Source organism: Rutidosis leptorrhynchoides, chromosome 2 (assembly GCF_046630445.1).
Source record: "Rutidosis leptorrhynchoides isolate AG116_Rl617_1_P2 chromosome 2, CSIRO_AGI_Rlap_v1, whole genome shotgun sequence".
Classification (NCBI taxonomy): domain Eukaryota; kingdom Viridiplantae; phylum Streptophyta; class Magnoliopsida; order Asterales; family Asteraceae; genus Rutidosis; species Rutidosis leptorrhynchoides.
In genome coordinates, this window is record NC_092334.1 from 414020913 (window position 1) to 414042892 (window position 21980).

Consider the following 21980-nt stretch of genomic DNA (forward strand, 5'->3'; position numbering starts at 1 on the left):
CTTGCATGCATCAAACTTATAAAATGAAGCATGCCCTTCTTTAATTTTTTTTTTTAAACTCACATGTATGCATGTATCAGTTATTCTAAAAAAATAAGCATGCTCTTTAATATAAATTAATTAACAAATTAATTAACTAATCTCAAAACTTATTTAATTTATTAAAACATTAACTAATGATTAATAAATTAATTTCCGATTAGAAGGTATATCAAACAATTTTATGATTGGCCTTTGTGTGTGACCGAATAGGATAAATGGACTTTATATTATTTATGTCATGGGCATACCTTCGGAATATATGTACCACAGTCAAATCACGGTTGAACCGTAACCAACCCGAGAACATATTTCCAACAATGATCTTGTATTCATACATGTCGAATATAAGTATCAACCAAATGATTCATCATAATTATAAGAGAAACATATCTTGGCCTATTAGTGCATCATTGAGATTATGCGCCACACCCTCAAGGTTGATCACCTCCAAAATCTATACAACACTAAAAAGATGTAGCGACCCCGACAAATCGTCAATTGACGGCGTCGACTACTTAGGTCCCGTTGCGTGGTCATAGGTCTTTAACGTGACGTTTGACCAAAGATATGTCGCATTCCTTTCAAAAGTAAAGATTTTTTCAAAGTTTACAAGAATTGTTCATCCAAAAGTTACGTTACAAAGTTATAGTTACATGTGAAACCTATACGACACAGTTTTAAAGAAAGTCAAAAGACGCTCCATGAAATGCATGTATACTCGACATCCAATGCAAGTATCAAATAATGAGCGGAAGCATGTTTCACATAGCGTTCAAAGACCTGAGAAAAACATAGAGAATCTGTCAACGAAAACGTTGGTGAAATCATAGGTTTAAATAAGTAAGTGAGTAAAAGTAAGTTGAACCACAAGATTTGCAACATCGATAAAGTCATAGTACATTCTAAAAGTTAATATTCACGAGCACTCAATTATCAAAGCTTAACATTCCGTCCGTTGAACCCCGTAATAATAGTGTTAGAACATACACTGTTTCCCGAAAATATATTTCACCCGTAGACGGTAGCGAACCGTTTCGAAGTGAGGGTTTGTCAAACCCATATGGCCATATAACATAAGTTCTCGCTTACACCATCTGATGTAACTAATGATAATCGAATTGAGGATTTGTGTTCAAACTCGTATGTAGAATGTTTGTTTTCCCTGTACTTGTGTTCACGTAGTTTAAAAGAACGTTTATGTTTTCTTATCCCAAAAGTAAGTTCAAAAAGAGTAAAAGTGGGACTATGATCTCACCTTGTATGCACGAACCAAAAAGTACTTCGACAAGTAACGTGTGCAAAGAATAATGCTAGTCTTGACCTAAACAAATAGGTTGTATCAATAACGATAGTCACGCAGGGTCAAAGTTGTTCAATTAGTCCTATGGCTCAATACGACTCGATTAATATAGCATGTGAATCAAATTGTCAAGTTTCATGCAAGATACAAGTACAGAAACAAGTTAGGAAGGTTGCATAATCATTTGGTTAAGTTTGACAAAAAGTCAAACTTTGGTCGGTCAAAGTCAACGAAAGTCAACACGTTCGGGTCGGGTCCCAAACTATTTTTCTAAGCTTAGAAGTCATATATGAGCATGTTGGCCAAGTTACATGTTAATCGGAGGTGCGTAGCATAGCAAACATTTTTCGAAATTTGACAAAGTAGGTCAGAACCCAAACACGGCTATTGCCGCGCCGCGGCCAGAGGTGTCGCACCGCGACATTAGGCGTGGCCTGGTACCTGGTCAGTTTCAAAAGTTCAAGTCTTGATCCAAAATTCAATTTAGCACAAAACGCAAACCGTAAACACTTAGAATACACATCTTATATCATTGGAAAGCTCTTTTGACAAGGAATACAATTAACTACCTTTCACAAGCAAAAACATCAATTACAATAACCGAAAACTCGTCAATTGATCAAGAAGGGTTTATTTTCAAAGTTTCAAGTTCGTAAAACGTATTTTATGATTTGGGAATCCAATTTACACATACGATATGCCGTTCCGAAGGTAATTAAGCATACAATGCATCTAAACACTTACTAACAACATTAACAAGCATTCAACGCATCAAAAGTTCATGTCAAGAACTATCAAACCCTAGTCAAGCATTACAAAATCAATAATCATGTTTTTGAAGTTTTACAAATCAATCTACACATCAAAATGAAGCTAGTGATACTAGTAACACAATTACAACATGAACTTTAACAATTAAACAACTTTTAATCATCCAAAATCAAAGATTAAGCACACCCATTTCAAAAGTTCAAACTAGTTACTCCAATCAACAAATCGAGCAAACAAAACATGTATTCATGTTATACACGAGCCATAGACACTAACTAACACCATTTCAAATCAAAAAAAAGAATTTAGAGAAATCTAGAGTTTTAGAAATGTTACCCAAACGAGATGAAGTTGGTATCAAATTGTAGAGGATGAAGAGAGGATTACAAATATGTAATTTGTTTTGTTGTAAGCCTCCTAGATCGAATTTAGATGATGAATGATTGAATTGGGTGTTTGTGTGTGTGTTCTTGCTAGAGAGAAAGAGAGAGAGATGGAGATGATTGAATGGTGGTGATTGGGGTGGACTAGTTGACCTAGTCAACTAGTTTGCCCCGTGTCAATTTTAGTCCCCCGAGTTTGTAGTCGGGTGCGGGAATTACCTAAACGGAATATTTTAAAACGCGTATTAACGGAGGATGTTAAAATCCAATAACGGAAAAATATTAAGAATGTTAGCTAACGGAGGATATTTTTAAAATAAAAAGACGGGCGTTAAAATAATTTAACGGAAAAATGCGGGATGTTACATTACCCACACCTTAAAAGAAATTTCGTCCCGAAATTTAGTTGGAAGTAATAGTCGATGTCTCTTCCTTGAGACCTTGCATTGTCAATGCTATGAATAAGTGAAGATACGTCCTTGGGCATTCCCACGAATTTGGACAGTCTGGGTTTTATGTTGTATTAAGGCTTGGTATTACGATCCACAATTTCAACCGGTCTTTCTACGAAGAGGAGTTGTCATCAATAGTAAGTTTATCTAGAAGGATAGCACGTTCCTGTTCCGCAGGACACGTATTGATGTGAAGCGAGGTGTATATAAAATAGCTTATATTTTACTAGGAAAAACTATTAAATACGATACAATTTTACACAAGATATTTATTTATTTATAGAATGGATATACTTAAACCTTGCTACAACACTTATAGGCAGTGTACCTAATCGTACAGTAGTGTAGTTTTTAGTAAGTCCGGTTCGTTCCACAGAGAAATCTTTAAACAAAGCTCAACGCTATATTAGTTTACTTTTATAAAAATACAAATATATATATAGGTAATATTATTATTATAAAGGGGGGTTTTTACCGTTTAATGACCGGTTTGTCGATTTTAAGATTTTAGTCCAGTTAAAACCTAATGTAAAATATAAAATAAATACAAGACTTAAATTAAAGCGTAAAGTAAATAACGATAATGAAATTGCGAATAATAAAAATGCGATAAAATAAAATTGCGATAATTAAAAAGTACGATAATTAAAAGTGCGATAAAATAAAATAACAATAAATAAAAGTGCGATAATTAGAAGTGCAATTAAATATAAAATAAAGGAAATTAAATATGAAATAAAAGAATTATGCTTATTTAAACTTCCGTAATCATGATGTTTGACGTGTTGATTTTAGTTTTATGCCCATGGGTTAATTGTCCTTTGTCCTGGATTATTCAATATGTCCGTCTGGTTTTTGTCCATAACAGTCCATCAGTCATAAATATAAATTGCAAGTGTCCTTGTCAAATTATTATTATACCCGAAGTTAAATATTCCAACTAATTGGGGATTCGAATTGTAACAAGGTTTTAATACTTTGTTTAATGAATACACCAGGTTATCGACTGCGTGTAAACCAAGGTTTTACTACTTTGTTAACAATTACACCAATTACCCTTGAATGTAATTTCACCCCTGTTTTAATTATTCTAGTGGCTATTAATCCATTCCCGTGTCCGGTTAAATGAACGATTATTCGTACATATAAATACCCCGCCCATCGTGTCCGATTGAGTGTATATGGTAGTTTATAGGGACGCCCAATTGTAAATCTTTATATTAACATTAACAAACTTTCATTTAGTTAAACAAATATAAAGCCCATTAATAGCCCATAGTCTAATTTCCACAAGTGTCGTTCTTTTGTCCAAACCCCAATTATGGTACAAAGCCCAATTACCCAATTTTAGTAGTTAGCCCAACATCATGATTACTTCGTTTTAAACAAGCATAATAATAACTTAGCTACGAGACATTAATATAAAAAGGTTGAACATAACTTACAATGATTAAAAATAGCGTAGCGTTACACGGACAGAATTTCGACTTACACCCTTACAACATTCGCTAACATACCCTTATTATTAGGATTTAAAATTAAAATTAAAATATAAATTATATATATATATATATCGTATATATTGAGAGAGATAGAGAAATAGAATGTTAAATTTGATCAGAATTCGGTTTGCTTTATAGCCAGACTTGATTTTTGGGGCTCCGCGACTCGCGGCAAAATGCCCTTAAAACTCCGCGAGTCGCGGAGATGTATTTACAGCTCACACCCTTGGAGTTTCTTGCTGCCGACGGTTTTTAATATATATATATAATATATATATAATTAATATAATTAATTATATATTATATTATATTTATATACATAGTTAACTTGTAATTTTTAGTCCGTTGCATCGAGCGTTAAGAGTTGACTCTGGTCCCGGTTCCGGATTTTCGAACGTCCTCGCGTACAATTTAATATCTTGTACTTTGCGTTTTGAATCTTGTACTCTTATGATTTCGAGACGTTTCTTATCAATAATTGGAACCTTTTTTATTGTCTTTTGTTCTTTTGAGCTTTTTGGTCGTTTGCGTCTTCAAATCGTCGAATCTGTCTTCTGTCTTCACCTTTTATTATTTAAACGAATATCACTTGTAAATAGAACAATTGCAACTAAAAGCTTGTCTTTCTTGAGGAATAATGCTATGAAATATATATTCGTTTTTAGCATTATCAAATATTCCCACACTTGAGCGTTGCTTGTCCTCAAGCAATATTGTCTTGAAATACTAGAATCACTTCTTTATTCTTCACACTTTGTACATCAGTGATTTCTATACGGCGGTATAAACAATGGTAGTAACGATATGGTTTACAGTCCCACATGACTATAAAAATTTAGATCCATTAAGGAAATTGGATCTTTATGAAAACATTTGATCTTTTGAAAATTAAATCTAGTTTTTACCCTAGATAAGTTTTCCGGAATAACCCTTTACCGGTGTTTGCAAAATATTTTTGTGGGTTTGGTGGGTTTCAGAATTGAAAATTTTAGCTCAAAACTTGCGGTTTTGTGTCACCCACTTGCTAACCTTGTATTTGGAAAGCAACACGTCCAGTTTACTTGTTCCGTATATTACCTTTCGGCAAACTACCGTCCGGTTGTAAAGGAAAGCGTTGAACAAGCAACTGTTAAGGCAATGTCCCGTGACATGCTTTTAATTATGGTCTATAACGTGTCGGACGCAATTACTATCCTTGGTAGGAGTAATAGTAAAGCTCACCCTTATAATTTGTCGGTCTGGCACAAGGTCCTGTCTTTGACCACTATGCAACCACCGTTCTTACGGTTGACACCCGATTTAGTTCAGGTGACCTAATGAATTCCAGGTGAATTCCTAGGATTTTACGTTCAATGGTAATGAACGCATTGAAAATAGGGTTTTCAGAAAACAAATCGGTTTATAATTTTGATCAAAATATTTTCTCGTTTAAGCTCGTGTTTAGATATCATTGAATTCCATGAGTTTGTAATTCTCAATCTTTAAGGTCAATCTCTAGGATTGAGTAATATCAGTCTTAAAAGCTGATTTTTAATCTTTAAGGAGATTATCCTTTCTGGGGATCTGATTCATTAGTCTTATCCAGCTAATTTGCACGGTGCCCCCCCATTGTACGAGATAAATCCTTCTCATGGTTAGGATAAATCTGACCACTTGGCGACCCTGTTTGATGCTGAGGTCCGTGGATTTCCTGCTGATTTTAGTGATGACTTTTCTAGATTTTTCTTCAACCTACAGCTGGTCTGAACGACAACTTCATGACCTAAATCAAGAAGCGCGTTTCTTTTTCGGAAGACTTTACTTCCTTTTAGTGATGGAATTGATTCATCGTGTAGATCCATCTCTTCTTTTCTTTCATTGGGTAAAACAGTTTAGTTTAGTCCAAAGCAAAAGTATTTTCAGTTATTTGTTACAAATATATGTGACATATGTTTAAAATAACTTGGTAAATTTTTCCACACTTGGCTTTTTATTTTTCTTTTTATCGTCCTCTATTCCATTTTAAATGAATTTTAACATTTTAGTTTGTTTCTCAATTTATGTCCTTTCCGAGGTAACAATAATTTCGGTGTTAAAACCTAGTTTTATCGTTCATAAATATGTATAAACATGATTTGAATTCATTTAATTGAAAAATTTTACTAGAATTGGGTAGTCAGTATATAAGACTAGGGCTGTTCTTTTTTATCAGAGAGCACTAGATTCTAATACAACTACTGCTTTACTAGTATTTTTAATGGTAACCAAGTGTATAAAGTAAAAATTTTTAAAATCCGAAAGAATTTAACCCCTTCCCACACTTAAGATCTTGCAATGCCCTCATTTGCAAGAAATCAGTAACAATTTAAATTATTGAGGGTGATTTGTGTGAAAATGATTAAATTTTTACCAAAGTTTCCAAATATATTGGCGTTTGTTTGCTGAATGATAAATGGTGCACATCATTTGTTCATTCCGTCTTGTTGTTATTTCACATATATTTTGCATCTTGTCGTCAAAATTAGTTGCTTTTGCTGAACTTAATGCCAGTCTTTGAAAATGCGTTGTTTTACCCTGTTGTGTACATAAGATAAACTGCAAACATATATACATATTTTTGAAGTTTGGTTTATTACCCCACATTAAAAAATTATTAAAATCTAAGAATAAAAGTTAGATAATTATAAAAATGATTACAATATTAACAAAAGTATTAATCATATCAATAATTACAAATTACAAAAATAAAAAAATAAGTAAACTAAGGATGATATTGGTACCAATAGGGGTTCCACGCATAACCATAAGTGCTATAGAATGCTTCGGCAGGGTCATACGTAGGATATGGTGGCTGCATCTCTATCGACCAAGGAGGGAAGACGGGTTTCGGTGTAGGAATATAGTTTCTACCTATATGTTGGCAATGCGCTATGATCTGGTTCTGATGAACTTGCCAATCTTCAAATGCTCTCTGTCTAGCATTTTCGTATTCCTGAGAAGCTATAAACCTATGCATTTCTTGCATCTCATTCCCCCCTCCTACATTACCTTATTCCTGGTTTCTCTCTACCTGTGGATGTCTACCATTGTATCGTACTGCGGCGTTATTTCGCCGCTTCAAAACTTTCGCACCATGGTATACATTTAAACCTATAGTGTCGCGGGGTTCCGGCTCTTCTAGTAATAATCCCCCCCGACTTATATCCACACCGAGATATTCACCAATCAAAGTAATAAAAATACCACCTCCTATTATGCTATGTGGACGCATCCCCCGAACCATAGCTGATAAATAATAACCCACACAATATGGTATACTTACAGCGCTGTGTGGGTCTCGAATACACATATGGTAAAACAAATCTTGTTCATTTACCTTTTCTTTGTTCTTACCCCTTTGTGTAATCAAATTGGCTAAAAACCTATGTATCACTCTTAATTCGGCTCTATCTATATCCAAATAAGAGTAGTTTCCCCCTTTGAAACGGTGATGGCTTGTCATTTGACTCCACACACCGTGTGTATCAAAATTCTCATCTATCTTTCTACCGTTTAGTATCAATCCTCTACAATCGGCAGACGCTAATTCCTCAGGCGTATATATACGTAAAGCCTGAGCCATGTCCAGTAAAGACATGTGGCGCATCGAACCGCCTAACAAAAATCTAATAAAAGAACGATCGGTTAAACTAGCTACCCGATCATTCAACTCTATACTACATAACAACTCTTCACACCATACTTTATATACAGGTCTGCGTATGGTGAATAAACATATCCAGTCATTAAAAGAAGAATTACCATACCTCTGTACAAGTAATTCCCTAATTGGCCCGGCCAATTCTACAGCTTCTAAGGGTCCCCATTCTATGACCCTCGGTACCTCAACAACCTTGGAATGAAGAGTATGCAAACCCCGTTGATATTTTGGATAATCTATCCAAAGTCTGTCAAATCTCAGGTTCGGGTGCAACTCTTCCAAATGCATATCGGAAAAGGTCATGACTGGATGAGGTACATCCTGCTTGTAGTAGTTATCTACCTCCTGTTGTTCCAAGTTCTCAGCAGGAGCATGGCGGGCTTGGGATGAAGATTCACCCCTTTCATTCTGCAAAACACATCAAACACAAATTTTGTGCATCCAAATATGCATTAGTGTCAGCAAAATCATCAATCAAAATAATTACAATGACATTATCAATTTATATCAAACTTAAGCTTATTTTCACATTTTTATCAAATCTACACTTTTTCAAATAAGCATATACGAAAATTTTCGCCAAGTTCATAAGCATTCAACTCAAATAACATGTCAAAATAATCATTACTAGCAATTAAACAAGTCTCAAATGGCATTATCTTTCAAAAATCAAGTTCATGAATTTTAGACTTGAAAAAGTCCACTTTAATTCTCAAAATCATGTTTAGGCTCAAAGTTTGGATCATTTAACTACCTAGACATGTTACACTACTCATCTTAGCAACAATTCATGACAAAAATCGGCCATAACCTGTTTATATCGAAAAGCCCCAAATTGCTCAAGAACACAAACCCTAGATTATTCAAAATTTGAAGTTTAAGGCTTCTAATCATGTTAAACAGCATCAATCTAGGTTATACAAGCATAATACATAAACAATTTAAGTCTAATTACACTAAAAAGCATCAAAATCAAATTGGGGAAAAAATAGCTCAAGAACACCAAAATTCGAATTAAATGGTGTTTAGGTGTAGAAATTTACCGTTTTTCTTGAGTTATTCTTAGATATCATCCTTCTCAACATGATTTTAGCAAAAGATTTGGTGATTAACGGTTAAAAATTGGAATTTTTGAGGTGTTTTTGGGTGGTTTTTCGGGGTTTTTCGCAGCAGAATTCGAGTTGTTTTTGTGTGTGGGAGTATACTGATCGTTCAGCTATTTTTATTTTTTTTTTCTGGGTTTTGGTCCCTCCGCGAGTCGCGGAGGTTTGCACTTCAAACTCCGCGAGTCGCGGAGTTTGTTTTTTTTTTTTTTTTTTTTATATAATCTTTAACTTATAAATCAATTAAGTATTTAATTTTAAAATTTTGTTTCCCTTGTTATTTAGGACGAGGTCGTTTCGGATCGATGTCCTAGTCCGTCCTTCGACAAAATTTTAAAATTTGTCTTTTTGTAGCGATTGTTTTAAAAGCTAAGATTTTTGGGTTTTTTCAATGTTTTTGGCATACTTTAAATCAATAAGATTAAAAATATTGATAATAAAAGTTCTCGTCCCTCCCTCGGGTAAAGCAATTTCGGTTCAAAGACCTAGTCTTCAACTTACGACGAATTTTTTAAAAATCATATTTTTAACTTAATGAGATAAAGTAAATTTTTTTGTTTTTAAATTCACACAACTTAAATATAAAATTCAAAATTAAAAATTAAAAATTAAAAATTTACACCAAACTTAAAATTTGAAATGCATAAAATTTAAATTTCATATTTTAAAAATTAAAAATTCACACCAAACTTAATTTAAAAATTCATAAATTCATATCAAACTTATATTAATTTTTCAAATATTTACAATTTTAAATATATTGTTTTTACAAAGTTTACAATATTAATTTAAGATTTAAATATTAATTTTAAAAACATGGTAAAAATAAAATTAAAAATCTTTTTGTCTTTTTATCCCACTTTAATTAATCAAATATTATCAAAAATATGCGCCCCTCTTTTCGGTAAAGTAATTTCGGTTCCAAGACCTAATTTAACTCATGACGAATTTTTGAAATATTTTGGGTTGATTGATTAAAGATATTTATACCTTAAGAATAAACGTTAAATTTCGCAGTGATGTAATAAATTTTTGAATGATATCAATAATTTCGGTCGCCAAACCTAATTTTATTTAATACCAATTTAATACTTTTTAGCGAACAAATTAGCGTTTATTATCAAAAGGTTAAAAAAAATAAAAATAAAAATAAAAACTGTACAGACATACCTGTGAAATAGATTTCTTAGTTATATGATCTATTATATTCATAAGATAGTCGGTTTAATTGGTTTTCCATGGCTGCATAGGCGTAACCTCGAGCATTCATTGTCTTTTCTTCTAAACATATGAACGGTCCGTCTCTGCATAAAGTAACAAATTCGGTATTTGAATAGGTTTGATTATTTGAACATTTACCTCCATGTGACCATTTTCCGCATTTGTGACATCTTTCTAGGTGTCGTGCTCTTCTTTTCGCTGCGGATTTTGATTTTCCTTTACCAAATTGTAACTTATTATCTTCGCATCTGGATCCTTTTCTAACTCCGTCCATTCTTTCTCTGATTACTGATACTAATTCACTCGGTAGTATGTCATTATTACGTTTAGTGATCAAAGCATGTAGCATTAGACCATGGTTTAGTTCACAGGCAGTCTTCATTTTGTAAAAACCTAAAAGAAATAAAAATTCAGAATGGGGGGAGAAGACTAGTTCTTTAGGGTCTGCTAGGGAAAGACCATACGTGTTCCATTTTCGAGAACTACACGAAAACAGACAATCTAACTCTAACAGAAATACATATTTTCCTTTAAAGACTTGATTCTCCCCACACTTAGTTAGCTGTGGTGTCGAAATTGTGATTAACTTCGTTGTCGACTTCCATCGGACCATGTATGTAATGTTTAACTCTGTGACCATTAACTTTAAATTCAATCCCATTTGAATTTATTAATTCTATCGTTCCGTATGGGAAAACTCTTTTGACTATGAATGGTCCAGACCATCTTGATTTCAATTTTCCAGGAAATAGCTTGAATCGTGAATTGAAAAGAAGAACTCTGTCTCCTTCTTTAAATTCTTTTGAACTTCTGATTCTTTTATCATGCCATTTCTTCGTTCTTTCTTTATAGATTAACGAATTTTCGTATGCTTCATGTCTTAATTCTTCTAATTCGTTTAGTTGACTTAATCGTAGACGTCCGGCTTCATGTAAATCAAGATTACATGTCTTCAAAGCCCAAAATGCTTTGTGTTCAATTTCTACTGGAAGATGACATGCTTTTCCATACACAAGTCTAAAAGGTGTGGTTCCAATTGGAGTTTTGTAGGCTGTTCTAAAAGCCCAGAGTGCATCCTCCAATTTAATGGACCATTCCTTCGGATTTGATCCTACGGTTTTCTCTAGAATACGTTTTAAAGCTCGGTTTGTATTTTCAACTTGTCCACTTGTTTGTGGATGATATGCGGTGGAGATTTTATGAGTTACTCCATATCTTTTAAGAACTTTCTCAAGTTGATTATTACAGAAATGAGTACCCCGATCACTTATTAAAGCTTTCGGTGTTCCAAATCTTGCAAAAAGACGTTTTGAAAAGTTGACTACAACTCGTGCATCGTTAGTTGGGAGAGCTTGTGCTTTCGCCCATTTAGATACATAATCAATGGCTACGAGTATATATAAATTATTATGAGATTTTGGAAATGGACCCATAAAGTCAATACCCCAAATGTCAAATACTTCACATACTTGGATGACATTTTGTGGCATTTCATCACGTTGACTTCTTTTTCCGGCCCTTTGACATGCATCACAGGATTTGCAAAGAAGGTGTGCGTCTTTGTAAATTGTAGGCCAATAGAATCCAGCTTCATAAACTTTTCTTGCTGTTAGTTGAGGCCCATAATGCCCTCCTGTTGGTCCTGTGTGACAATGGTTTAAAATTTTACTAGCTTCATCTCCAAATACACATCGGCGTATTATTCCATCGGGACAACTTTTAAACAGATGTGGATCTTCCCAGAAATAGTGTTTTATATCACTGAAGAATTTCTTTCGTCTTTGGTACGATAATCCTTTTTCAAGGAATCCACAAACTAAGTAGTTTGCATAGTCTGCAAACCATGGGATTTCTTTATAATCTATCTTCAATAGATATTCATCAGGAAAGTTGTCTTGTATGGCCGATTCATTCAGAACTTCTAATTCGGGATTTTCAAGACGAGAAAGATGATCAGCGGCGAGATTTTCTGCTCCTTTTTTATCTCGGATTTCAATATCAAACTCTTGTAAGAGTAAGATCCAACGGATTAATCTTGGTTTAGCATCTTGTTTTGAAAATAGGTATCTAAGAGCAGAATGGTCGGTATAGACCACCGTTTTTGCTAGAACGAGATATGATCGAAATTTGTCAAAAGCAAAGACAATAGCAAGGAGTTCTTTTTCAGTAGTTGTATAGTTTGTTTGTGCTCCTTGTAATGTCTTACTAGCATAATATATAGGTTGAAATCGTTTTTCAATCCTTTGTCCTAAAACGGCTCCCATTGCAAAATCACTTGCATCGCACATTAGTTCAAATGGTAGATTCCAATTTGGTGTTATCATGATCGGCGCATTAGTGAGTTTCTCTTTAAGAATATTAAAAGATTTGATACACTCATCTGAAAAGATGAATGGCGCATCCTTTTCTAGGAGTTTATTCATAGGAGTGGCAATTTTAGAAAAATCTTTTATAAAACGTCGGTAAAAACCGGCATGCCCTAGAAAACTCCTAACTCCTCTAACGTTGGTGGGATGTGGAAGTTTAGCAATTACATCTACTTTAGCTCTATCCACTTCAATTCCTTCTTTTGAAATTTTATGTCCAAGAACGATGCCTTCTTTAACCATGAAATGGCATTTCTCCCAATTAAGTACTAGATTTGATTTTTCGCATCTAATTAGCATTCGTTCCAGATTAACTAGACATGATTTAAATGTATCACCGAAGACTGAAAAGTCATCCATGAATACTTCCATGCATTCTTCTATCATGTCGTGAAAAATCGCCATCATACACCTTTGAAAGGTTGCAGGGGCGTTGCAAAGTCCAAATGGCATGCGTTTGTAAGCAAACGTACCATAAGGGCACGTGAATGTGGTTTTCTCTTGGTCCTCGGGTGCTATTGGAATTTGAAAATATCCGGAAAATCCATCTAGAAAACAATAGTAACTATTTCCGGCTAATCTTTCCAACATTTGATCAATGAAAGGTAAGGGAAAGTGATCTTTTCTGGTGGCGTCATTTAATTTTCTATAATCAATACATACACGCCATCCTGTTACAGTCCTAGTAGGAATAAGCTCATTTTTCTCTTTTGTAATGACAGTCATGCCACCCTTCTTAGGTACGCATTGAACTGGGCTTACCCATGGACTATCAGAGATTGGATAAATTAAACCTGCATCTAGCAGTTTAATAATCTCTTTCTTAACTACATCTTGCATATTAGGATTTAATCTTCGTTGACGTTGCACATACGTTTTATGACCTTCTTCCATAAGGATTTTATGTGTGCAATACGAAGGACTTATTCCTTTAATATCATGAATCTTCCATGCAATGGCTGGTTTATGAGCTTTCAACACAGAAATGAGTTGTGATTTCTCATTTTCAGTAAGAGAAGACGATATTATTACAGGTAATTCAGATTCACCATGTAAATAAGCGTATTCCAAATGGTTTGGAAGTGGCTTTAATTCTAATCTCGGAGGTTCTTCTATCGATGATTTGTATCGATATCTGTCTTCTTCTTTTAGCATTTGAATTTCTTCTGTTGTTGGTTCATATCCATTAGCTATAAGTGTAGCTAACATTTCAGCTTCATCAATTGGTTCATTACCTTCTCCTAAAGAACATTCTCCTGTTCCTTGTAATTCTGGAAATTCTTCTAATAATTCTGCATGTGCATCTATAGTTTGAATATAATAACATGTATCATCTGCAGATTGTGGTTGTTGCATGGCTCTATCAACTGAAAAGGTAACACTCTCATCCTCTATACTTAGGGTCAGTTTCTTACCGAACACGTCTATCATTGCTTTAGCCGTGTTTAAGAATGGTCTTCCTAATATGAGAGGAACTTGAGAATCTTCTTCCATGTCCAAAACAACAAAATCTACTGGAAATACTAAAGTACCAACTTTAACTAGCATGTTCTCCATTATCCCTCTAGGATATTTTATTGATCTATCGGCTAGTTGTATGCTTATTCTGGTTGGTTTCAATTCTCCAAGGTCTAGTTTAGCGTATAGTGAATACGACATTAGATTTATACTAGCACCTAAGTCTGCCAATGCTTCTATTGAACTAAGACTACCCAGAAAACATGGAATTGTGAAACTTCCTGGATCAGATAGTTTTTCTGGTATCTTATTCAACAGCACTGCTGAACAATTAGCATTCATAGTAACAGCCGAGAGTTCTTCCATTTTCTTTCTATTCGTGATTAGATCTTTCAAGAATTTAGCATACCTTGGCATTCCTGAAATCACATCAATGAAAGGAAGATTTACATTTATCTGTTTAAACATATCCAAGAATTTGGATTGCTCGGCTTCAAGTTTTTCTTTTTTCATTTTACTCGGATAAGGAAGTGGTGGTTGGTATGGTTTAACATAAGGTTTATCCTTAACTGTGTTATTTTCATTAACCTTTTCAACTACCGGTTCTTTTTCCTTATCTTGATCAGGTTGTGGTTCTTGTGGAGTAGGAATGGTTTCATCAGAAGTTACTGGTATTTCAGGTGGTTTAAGTGTTGTACCACTTCTTGTGGTAATAGCTTTAGCTGTTTCATTCCGGGGGTTAGCATTTGTATCACTAGGTAAACTTCCCGGTTTTCTTTCACCTATTAACCTTGCTAGGTTACTCACTTCTTGTTCCAGATTTTGAATAGAAGCTTGTTGATTTCTAAATGCTTGAGCATTTTGTTCATTGGTTTGTTTCTGAGATGTGAAAAACTGCGTTTGAGTTTCAACTAGCTTCGTCATCATATCTTCTAAATTTGGCTTTTTATCATCGGTTTGTTGTGGTGGTTTGTTTTGAAAATTAGGTCTTTGCTGATTGTAAGTATTATTGGATACTTGTTGATTGCTAGGACCTTGTTGGTTGTTGTATGGAATATTTCGGTTATAATTCTGGTTTTGATTGTAAATCGGTCTTGGCGGTTGATAATTATTCTGATAATTATTTCCAGGCCTTTGGTTTATGTATGAAATATTCTCTCTTTGTTCCATTGTTAATTCAATACTGAGACAATCTTTTGTCAAATGTGGTCCTCCACACTGCTCACAACTAATTCGTATTGAGTGAATATCCTTAGTCATCTTTTCCATTCGTCTCTCGAAAGCATCTATCTTTGCGGAAATGGAATCTAAGTCATGGCTAGAATCGGCTCTAGCTGCTTTAGATGATCTAATGATGTCTTTTTCTTGGTGCCACTCATGTGAGTGGGAAGCAGTGTTATCAATAATTTTGTAAGCATCAGTTTCGGTTTTCTTCATAATAGAACCACCAGCTGCTATATCTATGTCATTCCTTGTAGTGATGTCGCATCCTCGGTAAAATATTTGTACTATTTGACAGGTGTCTAAACCATGTTGCGGACATCCTCTTAATAACTTTCCATATCTTGTCCACGCCTCATATAGAGTTTCATTTGGCTTCTGTGTGAACGTAACAATTTCTGCTTGAAGTCTTACGGCTTTAGATGCAGGAAAAAATTGTTTAAGAAATTTGTCAACTAAAACATCCCATGTATCGATCGCCCCTTCAGGTAACGATTCCAACCAATCTTTGGCTTCTCCCTTTAAAGTCCAGGGAAATAACATGAGATATATCTGTTCATCCTCCACTTCTCGGATTTTAAATAGTGTGCAGATCCTATTAAAGGTACGTAGATGTTCATTTGGATCTTCCTTCGGCGCACCACTAAATTGGCATTGATTAGTCACCATGTGTAGAATTTGTCCTTTGATTTCATAATCTGGCGCATTAATGTCTGGATGAGTAATTGCGTGACCTTGGCCAGTGCGTTTAGCTCTCATTCGGTCTTCCATACTTAAAGGTTCCAGATTCTCCATAATTGAATTTGTTGAATCGGTATCACTAGATGATTCTGATTTAATGGTTCGTTCCTCAACAATCTCTGTTTGAATGATTGGTGGTTCCGGAGGAAAGTTTAATGGTTCAGGATCTATGAACCGTTCCTGAATATTTTCCGGATTCTCAATTGTGAGGTTGGGTTCAAAAAATGGATTATCGGAAATTTGAACTGAAGTACTTGGTCGACTGGATGACGATTCTAAAGAAAAATCAACGGCGGTTATATTTGTTAAACGATGTCTTGATCTAGTTACAGGTGGTGAACGTACAAAAGGTGATGAACGTCTTGCTCGGTGCATTCACTGAATATCCTATTAGTTTTTAAAAGGAAAGAAAAATTATAATAAGTTATCCAATCAATAGACTTTTCTGATTTTGCCCACGTTTCGAATAGCCAAAAGATGCAGCAGAGGGGCAGGATTCGTTTGGTCTCAATATAATTGAGGACTGTTTGGCTCCAATAACCCGGTCCACGTACAAATCCAACTATTACTACGAACCAGAAAATTTTGATGTCTATCAATTTAACCACTTAAAATAAATTTTCGTAATTTTGAGAAATTTAGATAAGAAGTAGAAAAAATTCTAAGTCCTAAAAACTAGAATAGCGAGAAATAAGAAAGACAAAGAGTTCGTCGCAAAAGGTCGAAAAAGAAAAAAAATGGTTGAAAAATAAAAGGTGACGGAAAAATAAAAGAAACTTATAAAAACTTAAAAATACTTAACTAACCTAACCTTATTACTACAACTAACTTAAAATTATAATCGCAAATTGAGATTACTAATTGGAATGATAATTGATACATAATAAAAGGTCTAAAAATATTAAAGCTTACAGGAAAAACTAAATCCCAAATGGAAATAACTTAAAAAGAAACTAAAACTTAAAAAGGCGTCGCAAAATTCTAAAGCACCTAAATCTTAGTCTAAAGAAAAAGCACTTAAGGAATTCTACGGCAAAGCCTAAAAATCTAGGAGTAAAAATAACTATAGCAAAAACTAAGTTTAAAATTAAATATGAGCTAAAAAATACAAATATTACGCTACAACGATTAAAAAGGGACAAAATATAAAAATATACAAAAAGTTGTAAAAAGTACAATTTTTATAAAAATATTATTTTTATATTATTTATTTAATAAAACTATTAATTTTACAATTTTATTAAACTAATTTAACTAAAATACATAAATTAAATAAAAAGTAAAAATAAAACTAAAACTAATAATAATAATAATAATAATTAGGTTTAAAATAATAATAATAATTAATATTAACCGTAATTAATGCAGGTTTAGGGCTTCCTGTCGCCTGTCAGAAACCCTCCGCGAGTCGCGGCAATTAAAGAAGAAAACCCTGCGAGTCGCGGGGTTCAGGAATTCTGTTGACAGGTTTGAAATTTTTACGCGTTTTCTTTATTTTTTTTTTATTTTATGTTTTCTGTTTTTTTTTTTATATAAATAAAAGATGTTTAATAAAATTTATATTTTTATAAACTACAATAGAAATAAAGAAACTTATAAAACTTAAATATTTAACAAAATCTTAAAAATACTAATATTTTTGTTTTTCTTTTTATATTTTTCGAATTTTTAAAACGTATTTTTACAAAAGCGAATTTTAATGAAAGTAAACAAAAAATCTTTTTTTTTTTTTTTTTATATTAGCGTTGCGCTTCCGGCTTTTAAGATAGCTCCCCGGCAGCGGCGCCAAAAATACTTGATGTGAAGCGAGGTGTATATAAAATAGCTTATATTTTACTAGGAAAAACTATTAAATACGATACAATTTTACACAAGATATTTATTTATTTATAGAATGGATATACTTAAACCTTGCTACAACACTTATAGGCAGTGTACCTAATCGTACAGTAGTGTAGTTTTTAGTAAGTCCGGTTCGTTCCACAGGGAAATCTTTAAACAAAGCTCAACGCTATATTAGTTTACTTTTATAAAAATACAAATATATATATAGGTAATATTATTATTATAAAGGGGGGTTTTTACCGTTTAATGACCGGTTTGTCGATTTTAAGATTTTAGTCGCAGTTAAAACCTAATGTAAAATATAAAATAAATACAAGACTTAAATTAAAGCGTAAAGTAAATAACGATAATGAAATTGCGAATAATAAAAATGCGATAAAATAAAATTGCGATAATTAAAAAGTACGATAATTAAAAGTGCGATAAAATAAAATAACAATAAATAAAAGTGCGATAATTAGAAGTGCAATTAAATATAAAATAAAGGAAATTAAATATGAAATAAAAGAATTATGCTTATTTAAACTTCCGTAATCATGATGTTTGACGTGTTGATTTTAGTTTTATGCCCATGGGTTAATTGTCCTTTGTCCTGGATTATTCAATATGTCCGTCTGGTTTTTGTCCATAACAGTCCATCAGTCATAAATATAAATTGCAAGTGTCCTTGTCAAATTATTATTATACCCGAAGTTAAATATTCCAACTAATTGGGGATTCGAATTGTAACAAGGTTTTAATACTTTGTTTAATGAATACACCAGGTTATCGACTGCGTGTAAACCAAGGTTTTACTACTTTGTTAACAATTACACCAATTACCCTTGAATGTAATTTCACCCCTGTTTTAATTATTCTAGTGGCTATTAATCCATTCCCGTGTCCGGTTAAATGAACGATTATTCGTACATATAAATACCCCGCCCATCGTGTCCGATTGAGTGTATATGGTAGTTTATAGGGACGCCCAATTGTAAATCTTTATATTAACATTAACAAACTTTCATTTAGTTAAACAAATATAAAGCCCATTAATAGCCCATAGTCTAATTTCCACAAGTGTCGTTCTTTTGTCCAAACCCCAATTATGGTACAAAGCCCAATTACCCAATTTTAGTAGTTAGCCCAACATCATGATTACTTCGTTTTAAACAAGCATAATAATAACTTAGCTACAAGACATTAATATAAAAAGGTTGAACATAACTTACAATGATTAAAAATAGCGTAGCGTTACACGGACAGAATTTCGACTTACACCCTTACAACATTCGCTAACATACCCTTATTATTAGGATTTAAAATTAAAATTAAAATTAAAATATAAATTATATATATATATATCGTATATATTGAGAGAGATAGAGAAATAGAATGTTAAATTTGATCAGAATTCGGTTTGCTTTATAGCCAGACTTGATTTTTGGGGCTCCGCGACTCGCGGCAAAATGCCCTTAAAACTCCGCGAGTCGCGGAGATGTATTTACAGCTCACACCCTTGGAGTTTCTTGCTGCCGACGGTTTTTAATATATATATATAATATATATATAATTAATATAATTAATTATATATTATATTATATTTATATACATAGTTAACTTGTAATTTTTAGTCCGTTGCGTCGAGCGTTAAGAGTTGACTCTGGTCCCGGTTCCGGATTTTCGAACGTCCTCGCGTACAATTTAATATCTTGTACTTTGCGTTTTGAATCTTGTACTCTTATGATTTCGAGACGTTTCTTATCAATAATTGGAACCTTTTTGATTGTCTTTTGTTCTTTTGAGCTTTTTGGTCGTTTGCGTCTTCAAATCGTCGAATCTGTCTTCTGTCTTCACCTTTTATTATTTAAACGAATATCACTTGTAAATAGAACAATTGCAACTAAAAGCTTGTCTTTCTTGAGGAATAATGCTATGAAATATATATTCGTTTTTAGCATTATCACGTATCTAAGTTTGTTGCATGGAACGTAGGGTAAACGGAAACTTAATTGAGTCGGAAGTTCTAAACGGTAGGAGCGGTTCCAATGCGCCCCAAGGTTTCAAAAGGATTAATATTTTGCGGTTTAAATTTCCCTGATTCCCGAAATGGATTTCACATTTCCAAGGTGCGAGGTCTCAATATTACACGGTTACTGACTTGGGATTCGAGAGGTTTACGTCGAATATCGGTATAGTCCTTTTGGCGACTACGGGTCATCTTGAGTCCTTCTCAGACTTGGACGATCTTAACTGTTATTTCTTGAATGAGTTTGGATTCGGTGATTTGCTTGCCACATGCTTTGATCCAACGAATAGGGGTATGACATTTGCGGTCATATAGGGTTTCGGAAGTGCGGCGTTAATACACGAATGGTAACTGCTGTGTGAGAGGAGACAACTAAAGGCAACAATACAAGTTTGTAACATGTCTTTCCAAGATGTGAAACGTACGTTTGTTTGGTCCGTTGATTGTGGATGATACACGGCATTCATGTTTAAACGTGTCCCTACAGTTCCTTGTAAGGCATCCCGAATTTAGAAGTGAGACGAGTATCCCGATCTGAAATTTTAATGGAGATGGTACGCCGTGTCGAGCTAGAATTTTCTTTAATACACGTTTGAACAGGTTTCATTTCTCAAGAGGTCCGCACCGCGGAAGATCCATCGGTTCCTGAAAGTGGTTGTTAGGACTATTCACCATCGTGGCGAATACTAATATAATGTGAAGAGTTTCTCTCTCCATTGAGAAGTTTTATAAAAAGTTTTCTTACACGGAAATGCGAGCAATAAGACAGGAGTGAAATGAGAACTTAGAATAGGATGAGTTCACATTTTGAGGTAGCCATATCGCGCATCTAGTGGCCAAATGTTGAGACTTGGTGGGAAACGAGATAGTACACGTAGTTGTATAGCTCGGGGTTGAGTAGTAGTTGGCCGTATAACAGAAGCACAAGGACGTTAAGTCAAAGAAGAAAGGGGTATCCTTGGATTGTGTGTTATCTTTGGTCTCAGTAATATCAGACGGTAATAGTGAAATAGCAGAGCTATGTATCGTGGTACGCGATGACGAGAAGATTGATCGGATCCATAAATAAGTATTCAAATTCTCCGTGTAAAATAACGAGTTTCAGCTTCCTTGATTTCGAGTCGAGAGGGGTTGCCTTTCAGGCGTTCACATAGAAGTATTTCTATATTTGAGTTCCATTTTGTGCCACATGAATTTATCTAGTAAGGTTGGTGTGAAAAATCACGTTCAAAGTCCGGACACGGAAAATGTTAAATATATATTTTTTTTTTTTAATTTTTTTTTTTTTTGCGAGATCTACTGTAATACCTTGACCACTAACAATATGGTTTAGAATTTGGACTTCGTTTAACCAAAATTCTCACTTGGAGAATTCGGCATAGAGTTGCTCTTTTCTCAAGAGTTCGAGCGTAAGACGGAGACGTTGTTCGTTTTCCTTTTCGCTTGAATAGCTTAAAATTATAAGTACGGTAACGGATTTGTCTAGATAAGTTTGCATACGCGGTTCCGGAGGTCTATGAATACGGGCGGAGCCTTAGATAAACTGAACGGCACTAAAAGAAATTTATAACTATCGTAGCGAGTTCGGAAAACGGTTTAGGAGGCATCTTCTACCTTAACCCTCAATTGATGATAACCAGAATGAAGGTCGATTTTAGAATATACGCGAGATCCGTGTAACGGTTCAAGAGGTTGTTGATACGGGGAAGAGGATATCGGTTCTTAAACGAAAATTATTTAGTTCACTAAAATCACATATATGTGGGGAAAACATTCCCTTCCTAACGTATAGGTTTTGGGCTCCCTAGTTCTATAGATGTCAAATCAAAGTTCAAATTACCTACCCAATAAGTTTGACGTACACTCTTCGATAAATTTGTCGGTACGC

General features: G+C 33.9%; 1 long non-coding RNA gene across 2 annotated transcripts in view; it reads right to left on the minus strand.

Annotated features, from left to right (window-relative positions):
- Positions 1–372: 372 nt before the first annotated feature.
- LOC139892315 (uncharacterized) overlaps positions 373–21980 on the minus strand; it is a 49794-nt gene continuing 28186 nt past the window's right edge. The window contains exon 4 of one of the 2 annotated variants that reach the window (XR_011774031.1): positions 373–506. This is a non-coding gene — a long non-coding RNA (uncharacterized lncRNA). The remainder of the gene's footprint in view (positions 507–21980) is intronic. The other variant, XR_011774032.1, reaches the window with a different exon arrangement.